Here is a 10,157-nt window from a genome sequence, read left to right as displayed (position 1 = left end):
GGGGTAAATATATGACGCAGGTTTTTGTTTTTGTTTTTTGGTATGTGCCCCTAGCGGGAACTGAACCTGGGACTCTCTGGTCCACAGGCCAACGCTCCAACCGCTGAGCCAAACTGGCCAGGGCCAAAGAGAACTTCTTTATAGTTGCCCACTGCTCTCTAGGAACTCAAAATAAAGTTTAGGTGTAAAAGACATCTGAACAATCTTATGACATTGATTATTTATTTATAACGGTTTTATTGTTTTCACTTTTTTAAAATATGTTTTTATTGATTTTTTACAGAGAAAGGAAGGGAGAGAGAGATAGAAACATCGATGTGAGAGAGAAACATCAATCAACTGCCCCCTGCACATCACCTACCAGAGATCGAGCCTGCAACCCAGGCATGTGACCTGACCAGGAATCAAACCAGGACCTCTCAGTCCATGGGACAATGCTCAACTCGCATCACTGGGCATTTTCAGTATTTTTAATTTGAGGTTTGAATTTGAGAAAGACAATATTGAAAAGATTTTTCAGAGAAGACGAGATATGAACTAAGTCTTATAAGTAATTATTAAACCCTTTAAGCCACTTAAAATAAGAGCTCTGTTAAAGTTAAGATAATTTATAATCTAATTTATTACTTTTTCTGGAGATAGGCAAAAATATATTTGCTCAGAAAATATTCACACTCACACAATAGAAGAAGCTTATCTAAATCTTGGGAAAGCTAGGGATTTCTGAAGAATTTTATAACTGGACCACTACCTGTGTCATTATGCACTGTTTTTTATTTTTTTATTTTTTGGGGTATGTGCCCCTAGTGGGAACCGAACCCAGGACTCTCTGGTCCGCAGGCCAAAGCTCCAACCACAGAGCCAAACCAGCCAGGGCTATGCACTGTTTTTTAATACTTGTTCAGTCAGATTATGGATCAATCTAAGGGCACAACTATAGGATTTATTAACACCTTGTCCATACATAAAGCACATAGAGCTTTCTCTCACATCTTAACTTAGTTTATTTGTATATTTCTGTAGACTTTTTTATTTTCCTTTGAGAAAGGAGAAAGAAAGTCATGCCTCCAGAATACTTTACATTTTTTCAGAAGATTACTAAGTTCCATTCAAGTCAGGAACATAAGTCCTACTCTGTTTGAATTTTCATTCTATCACACATCCAGGCTCATTCATATAGTTGGGATATAAATCAAGTGAAGACATATTGAAGTTCTCTCTTCTTTGTTCTAAATGCATATGCCTGGAGTTAGCTTAACTGCAAAGTTTAGAGCCAACTATCATTGTGTAGAGGGCAAATAATCCTCCACAACACTACTCTCACTTCTGACAGTAACTGGGGTTCCCAAAAACCACTCTCAGTTTTTAAAATTTGCTAGAAGAACTCACAGATTTCACTGAAAACTGTTATATTCAGTTACAATTTATACAGGGAAAGGAAACAGCTCAAAATCAGCCAATGGAAGAAACACATAGGGCAAAATCTGGCAGAGTTCCAAACACACAGCTTCCATTGTCCTCTCTCATCAGTAAGGATGTTGTTAACCTCCTAGCATTGAAGTGTGACAATATTCATGGATTATCCCCAACCAAGTCCCAAGATTTTATTGGGGCTTCATCATCTAGATATAACTGATCCATGGCTCATATGGTTGAACTCATCTCCTGATTGTTGGTCTTTCTGGAATGGGCAATCCCCACCCTAAACAAGGACACTCCTAACACATATGATATAGATTACCTCCCAGAAGTCAAGGGCAAAGCCCAGACCTCTCTTTGGGCAAGGCCAAATTATTTAGCATACATTTAAAAGAACTTAAATTTTTTCTTTTCTTTTTTTCTTATTTTTATCCTTACCCAAGGACATTCCTGCATGTATCTTCAGATAGAGCGGGAGGGAGAGAGGGAGGAAGAGAGAGAGAGAAACATCGACGTGAGAGAGTCACATCGAGTGGTTGCCACCCACACAACCCCAACTAGGGCTGGAGACAAACCGCAACCAAGGTATGTGCCTTTAGTGGGAACCAAACCTGGGACTCTCTGGTCCACAGGCCAATGCTCTAACTACGAAGCCAAACCGGCCAGGGCAATTTTTTCTTTTTTTTAATTCAATTTTTTTCCTTTCATTGTATAGATTTTCTCCCCTTTGATGACGATCTTTCTGATTACATACAAATGACAGATTTTTAAATTAAAATTGTTTTTCTTTTTTTGGGTGTCTTTTTTTTTTTTTTTTTGGTACGTGCCCTTAACAGGAACCGAACCCGGGATTCTCTGGTCCACAGGCTGACACTCCAACTGCTGAGCCAAACCAGCCAGGGCAAAATTGTTTTTCTTTATTGATTTTTTAGAGAGACGGAGGGAGAAATAGAAGCATCGATGAGCGAGAACATCGATTGGCTGCTTCCTGTATGCCCCCCACTGAGGATCGAACCCACAACCTGGGCATATGCCCTGACTGGGAATCGAACTGGCGGCGACCTCTTGGTCCATGGGTCGACACTCAACCACTGAGCAACACCAGCCGGGCTGTTCCACATTTCCTTTTTTTTTTTTATCCTCACCCGAGGACATTTTTTCATTTTTTTGTTCAGGTAGAGTGGGAGGGAGAGAAAGGGGGGGGGAGAGAGAGAGAGAGAGAGAGAAAGAGAGAGACAGAGAGAGACAGAGAGAGAGATCGATGTGAAAGGGACACATTAGCCCCGGTCGGTTTCGTTCAGCGGTTAAAGCTTCGGCCTGCGGTCCAGAGAGACCTGGGTTCGGTTCCCGCTGGGGGCATGTACCTCGGTTGCAGTTTTTCCCGAGCCCCTGTTGGGGTCATGTGGGTGGCAGCCACTCGATGTGTCTCTCTCACATCGATGTTTCTCTGTCTCTCTCTCCCTCCCACTCTATCTGAACAAAAAATTAAAAAATGTCCTCGGGTGAGGATAAAGAAAAAAAAAAAAAAAAGACACATCGAGTGGCTGCCACCCGGGAAACAAACTGCAACCGAGGTACGTGCCCTTAGCGGGAACCGAACCCAGGTCTCTCAGACCGCAGGCCAATGCTTTAATTGCTGAGCCAAACCAGCCAGGGCTAGTTTTCTTCTTGATATCTCTCTGTTCTTGTCTATCTGAATTATTATCTTAATTTAATTACATGAAAAAGGTTGCAATTTACTGAGCACTTAATTTATGTCAAATAAAAATATGAACTTGCTTATTTTATTTTGTTAATTCTCACCCAAGGATAATTTTCCATTGATCTTTTATTTATTTAGTTAGTTAACATTTTTTTTTCCAAGTGGAAATTTTATTTTATTTTTTATCTTTATTGTTGAATGTATTACAGATGTTCCTCATCCTTCTCCCATTGACTCCCCCCTCTCCACTCCCGCCTCCCTCCTGCCTTTTCCCACACTATTGTCTGTGTCCATTGGTCATGCATATAAGTTCCTTGGTTTATCTCCTCCCACCCCCCAATCCTCCTCTATTTGACGTTTGTCAGTCTAGCAACCAATTTGTTCTTCTTAATCCCTTCACCTTTTTTACCTTTTCCCCCAACCCTCCTCCCATCTGGCAACCAACAAAAAGTTCTCTGTATCTATTAGAATGTTTCTGTTCTGCCTGTTCATTTTGTTTGTCGATTCCATTGCCGATAGATATGTATTCATTGCCATTTTGTTTGTTCATATATTTTATCTTTTTCTTCAAAAAGACCCTTCAACATTTCATATAATAATGGTTTGGTGGTGATGAACTCCTTTAGCTCTTCCTTGTCTGGGAAACTCTTTATATGGCCATCGATTCTAAATGACAGCTTTGCAGGATAGACTAATCTTGGTTGTAGGTTCTTGCTTTTCATCACTCTGAATATTTCTTGCCACTCCCTTCTGGCCTACAAAGTTTCTTTTGAGAAATCAGCTGACAGCCTTATGGGAACTCCCTTGTAGGTAACTAGCTGCCTTTCTCTTGCTGCTTTTAAGATTCTCTCTTTGTCTTCAACCTTTTGCATTTTGATGATGATGTGTCTTGGTGTGGGCCTCTTAGGGTTCATCTTGTTTGGGACTCTCTGTGCTTCCGGGACTTGTATGTCTTTTCCTTCACCAAGTTAGGGAAGTTTTCTGCCATTATTGTTTCAAATAGGTTTTCAATTTCTTGTTCTCTCTCTTCTCCCTCTGGCACCCCCAAGTTGCAAATGTTGGCATGTTTGAAGTTGTCCCAGAGGCTCCTTACACTATCCTCATTTTTTGGATTCTTTTTTCTTTTTGCTGATCTGATTGGGTGTTTTTTGCTTCCTTATATTCCAAATCGATGGTTTGCTTCTTGGCTTTACCTATTCTACTATTGAATCTGTATAAATTATTCTTTATTTCAGTTAATGCCTCCTTCATTTCTGACTGGTCCTTTTTTATGCTCTTGAGGCCCTCCCTAAGTTCACTGAGGTTCTCACTAAGTTCATTGAGCATCCTTATAAGCAGTATTTTGAACTCAGCATCTGTTAGGTTGCTTATCTCCATTTCGCTCAGTTCTTTTCCTGGGGATTTTCTGTTCTTTCATTTGGGTCCTATTTCTTTGTCTCCTCATTTTGGCTGCCTCCCTGTGTTTGTTTCTATGTATTACTTAATGAGAGGTATGGGACTAGCTGAGACCAGATGCTGCTTGTTTGAAAAATTTAGGAAAACCTGAAGCAGGATCCAAGACAGGCCAATCCTATGGTAAAGCAACTGGCAACAGCTTGGGTGGGCCTGAAAGTTGGGTAGGGCGGGGCCTCAGGGAATCACCAGGGTGGGGCAAACAGTGTGAGCCAGGTTGCTGAAGTCCCAGGTATGGCTGCTGTCTGCCACCCTAGGGAAGGGCTCACCAAAGGAACAAAGGCCTCTGACAGCACGTTTGTCCTGGAGAAAGCCTCCTCTCCAGCCCTCGCTCCAATGCGAAACAGCTCAGTTCTTCCCTGTATGTCTCTGGCGCCCCTCGAGCTGCCTCCCCTCCAAGCTTAGAGGGAGTGAGTCCGCCGGCCCTTTAAGAGGAGCTGCCTGGGGCTCCAGTTGCCTCAGCCTCCCTGAGCCTCAGTTCCCGGTGGGTTTTCCAGCCAGTGGTTATAGGGACTTCTCTTCCTGGCACTGGAACCCTGAGCGGGGCTCCTGGTGGGATGGGGACCCCTCAGTTCTCAGAGAGGACCTTCCCAGCCCAGGTATCCTCCTAATTCTTATCCTCCACACATGGGTGTGGGACCAACCCGTCAGCCTCCGCCCCTCCTACCAGTCTCGACGTGGCTGCTTCTTAAATTCCATAGTTGTAGGACTTCCATTCAGCTTGATTTCAGGCGGTTTTGAAGAATGGTTGCTCTGTAGTTTAGTTGTTGCTTTGGTGTGGTTGTGGGAGGACGCGATACCGCATTTACCTACACTGCCACCTTGACCGGAAGTTCCATTGATCTTTTAGAAATAGTGAAAGGGGGGGAGGGGGGAGAGAGAGAGAGACATCTTCATGAGAAAGACACATTGATTTGTTGCCTCCTGCATGACCCGAGCCAGGGACCAAACTGCCACTGAGGTACGTGCCCTTGACCGAAATTGAACTCTCAACCCTTTGGTCTGAGGTCCAATTCTCCTTTTTTTTAATCCTCACCCGAGGATATTTTTCCATTTTTTGTACAGATAGAGTGGGAGGGAGAGAGAGGAAGGGAGAGAGAGAGAGAAACATCGACGTGAAGGGACACATCGAGTGGCTGTCACCCACACGACCAACCAGGGCCGGGGACAAACAGCAACCGAAGTACGTACCCTTAGCGGGAACCGAACCCGGGTCTCTCCGGACCGCAGGCCGACGCTCTAACCGCTGAGCAAAACCGGCCAGGGCTGAGGTCCAATTCTCTAACCACTGAGAAACCAGCCAGAGCTGATCTTGTTTAATAGTTACAATAGTTACAATAACTCTGTGAAGTAGATAGTACTCTTATTTTACACACAAGGAAATGCCAGAGAAGATAAATAATTTACCCAAGGACCTAAGGATCCATAAATAGTAAGAGGTGAAGCTGATATTTGAACTCCTTTTTACTCTTTACTTCTTTTGTACTCACCTGCTTTCTGCATCAATCATCAGCTTCTTGAGGGCAGGGATTATGCCTTGCATGTCCTTAAATTACCACAACAAAGTATAGGGTCTAGTATGCAGTAGGCATATAAATGAATGAGCTATCCTTTCATATTTTACAACTGTTTAACATACATAGATCTTACTTTTTGAAAAAGATATTATAAGCTCCCTGTGGGCAAGGAATATTTAAATTAGAGCAACGATACTAATGTCAAATATGGAGGCCAGCTGCCCTGGCCGGTTTGGCTCAGCAGTAGAGCACTGGCCCATGGACCAGAGAGACCCGGGTTTGGTTCCTGCTAAGGGCACATACCTTGGTTGCAGTTTGTCCCTGGCCCTGGTTCGGGTCATGTGGGTGGCAGCCAGTCGATGTGTCTCTCTCATATGGATGTTTTTCTCTCTCTCTTTCTCCCTCTCTCCCTCCTGCTCTATCTGAAGATAAATGCAAAAATGTCCTTGGGTGAGGATAAAAAAATAAAAATTATACACACACACACACACACACACATATATATATATATAGAAATAGAGAGAGAGAGAGAGAGAGAGAAACCAGCTAATAATCTGTTCCGAGCCATGCCCTTGGGTTTGGACCATAGCTTTATAAGTAAGAAACTCAAAGTTTGACCATGCATCCAGAGTTGATTAGTTTAGAAGGAATGACTAATTTTGTCCAAGTGATAAATGGGTTTAACTATATTTTAGCTAGTCAGAGATGAGATTTCCCTGGGCTGATCTGTAGCATTAGGTGACAGAACTCACCAGAATCACAATTAGTTCTATGTTCTCTGGGTAAACTAGCCTTCAAATGTTTATGTCTCAATGTTCGGGAAACTTTTTTTTAATCTGTTTTTCTTTTATTGATTTTAGAGAGAGAGGAAGGGAGAAGGAGAGAGAGAAAGAAATATCAATGAGAGAGAACACTGATTGGCTGCCTCCTGCACATCCCTAACTGGGGATTGGGCCCACAACCTGGGCATGTCTCCTGACCAGGAATTGAACTGGTGACCTCTTGGTGCATGGGTCAACACTCAACCACTGAGCCACACCAGCCAGACACAGGAAACTTTTTTTCTTTTTTTTTTTTCTTTTTTTTGGTATGTGCCCCTAGCAGGAACCGAACCCAGGACTCTCTGGTTCGCAGGCCCACACTCCAAAAGCTGAGCCAAACCAGCCAGGGCAGACACAGGAAGCTTTTTAACTGAAATAGTCAGGAACTCAAACAGATGCTCTTGATTTATAGGGACCACAGGGTAAAGTGAGGGAAAGGCACTGAAGTTCATACAGGTACTGATCTGACATCAGGAAGTCCTCAGAAAATGCTGAAGTGGAGAGACAGACAATAGGGTCATGAAAGAAAATCATTGTATATATATTGCATGAGGCAGACCAAGCAGAAAAGCATGGCTGTTAGAATAGATGGTCTGAGGTCTGAGCCTGTTTTTGTCCATTTTCCAACATATATCAAAATATGCCTGTTTCCTCCAAACACCCATGGTCTCTGGAAAGAAATGGCTTTGGAAAAAATAAAAATATATGTCACAAAGAGCCAAACGCCTCTGAAAGAACAGGTATGGAGACACAAAAGGTGCTTCCATGCTATCTGGAAAGGAACATGGACCCTTGAAGTGATGGTCTACAGAGGTGGGTAATGGTGTTGGCAGCACTGGTGTTCAATAAAGTGGCAGCAATAAACAGAGCAGAAGGACAGCAATGCTAGCAGACACCAGAGCAAGGGAATACAGAATAGTAGGTAGCATCTCAATGACTGTGTGATAGAAACAATTCCCATCTTCATCCTCTGGAAACTCCTAAAGGAAACAGTGAGGGAGATTGTGTTATCTTGGGTTACTTACCTTCTCTGACAAGGAAACATCTCCTTCCAGTCACAATGCACCTGGGAAGTCTCTAAGCAAAAAAAAAAATTTTTTTTGCTAATATCAGTAGGTCTCAAAAAGTACCTGGAGCCTTGGCTAGCACCTTAAAATAATTTCAGTTGTTTATTTACTCATTCATTATTCATATTTATGGAGTCTCTATTATGTGCCAGATACTAGCCTAGTAGTGGGTATCCAGCAATGAACCTCCATGAAATTTATATTCCAGCTGGGACAGGGATGGGGTTGGGGGTGGAGAGAGAACAGAACTATGTTCTTATCCTTGTCATTGCACCATGTTAAGCCACTACTAAATTTATAAACCCGTTTGTGTTATCTATGCTCTTTCATACTCTAATCCTTATACTTCCTTGTGCTATCCATGGATCTAGTACTTTAATAAAGTACTGAATCTCTTACTTTTTTCTTGCAACAGGGAATTATCAGACAATTACCATATTTGGCCAAGATCCAAATACAAAAATACAAAATCAGAGTTAGCTCTGAACCCCCAAGCTGATTTTATATATATATATATATTCCATGTGCAAAGACAACTTCTAGAAAATGCCACAGGAAAGAAGTTTCTCATTGAATAAGTAGTTCACTTCTCTTTGTGTAAAGGATGCAAGCTTTAGGCACAAGTAAAAGAACTTTACTTCTTGCTGATATTCATTCATTAAATGTTTACAAATCACTTGATGAGATCCTAAATGACTAGCACATGATGCCCTATATAGACACAAGTGAAAGATACAGATTCCATTCTTTAGCAGATGGTACTTCCATTAAGGAGACTAAACAAAAGAAGGAGGAGGAGGAGGAGGAGGAGGAGGAGGAGGAGGAGGAGGAGGAGAAGAAGAAGAAGAAGACGAAGAAGAAGAAGAAGAAGAAGAAGAAGAAGAAGAAGAAGAAGAAGAAGAAAGTTATATTATACTCTAAAGAGACATATTGTTTCCATTTATTAGCCCCTGCCTCCTCCTCCCTCTTCCCAGTCAAGCCATTTTGGTTTATCTTGCTTCCCTGACTACACTGGATCCTATGGCATAATCAACCATGGTCTTGTCTGTACCTTAGATTACCCTACCCCTTGATTTCCTCCCACTTTTATCTTTTGTGTTGAAAGGGTTAGTAACGTTTTAAAGAGTAAGGGTAAAAGCTTGCAAAAGGTGGAAACTGTGAAAAGTGTGTTGCTTGCATGACCTTTGCTCAGCCTTGAGTACAGATAAGGATTATCTGGATTATCTGCAAGGCAATGAATCACCCAGCAGATGCTGGACATTATACCAGACCAGTCCAACTGGAAAGTGGACAATGGGCCAGGCAGAGTACATCAGCAGGAACTACTGGAAGCTGAAAGTTAAAGAGTATTTAACCTACACCCCAATTGTTATTCGAGGCTGAACCCTTTTCAGCTCAGCCCGCCTGCACCCAGGCACATGCAATAAAGCCATTTTGCTCTACATTGGCCTTGTGTTGTGGATGTGATCTCCCGTTGGCTCAGACCTTTCATGCGTTACTTAGTTCAGGAGTTTCCTTTCTCTTCATGCCTGGTTGCAGATCTGCTTGTGAAAATTAAATTACGTAGTGTTTCATAACTTCCAGAAAGTTGCAACTTAATATTTGCAGGCAACCTGGATATAGTACCTGGGAAGTAAGGAAAGAAATTTTACTGTTGGAAGCCAAATTTGTCTAAGGACTGGGGTATTTAAACCAGTCATGGAGACTGAAAGTTATCATAAAAGCAAATTACACTAACAAAAGAACAGAGAGTTTACATTCATATTCTAGAGTCATTACAGAAAAAAATTTAAGAGGCCCACATATATTTGAAAGACATCTGTGCAAAAATTAGTTTGGCCAAAGAGAAGAGTCAGGAATGCTCGCAGATACAGTGACTACCAGAGTGTCATTTTGAGTACTTCATTTCAAGGCAGGAGTCAAGTCCAGGGGCTAACATTTCCCAACCACATGTGCCTAAGGCAGACACCGAGACAGCTCTACCTTTGTCGCAGGGTAAACTTTACCATATATGGGCGTTAAAAATAACAAAGTTTTCTTTAGATTTCCGCGCAGTCTACTCATAAAAACTCGTTAACAAAAGAAATCTCGCGATAATTTCGCGATTTCCCTCCTCCCCCGTGGCGGGAATATTGCGGAAGTGACGTCCCTCTATGCGTCACGTCATCCGTCGGAAGTG

The sequence above is a fragment of the Molossus molossus genome, unplaced genomic scaffold (assembly GCF_014108415.1).
Source record: "Molossus molossus isolate mMolMol1 unplaced genomic scaffold, mMolMol1.p scaffold_m16_p_11, whole genome shotgun sequence".
In the NCBI taxonomy this organism is placed as follows: Eukaryota; Metazoa; Chordata; class Mammalia; order Chiroptera; family Molossidae; genus Molossus; species Molossus molossus.
The sequence above is the reverse complement of the archived record's forward strand: the minus strand, read 5'-3'. Positions refer to the sequence as shown.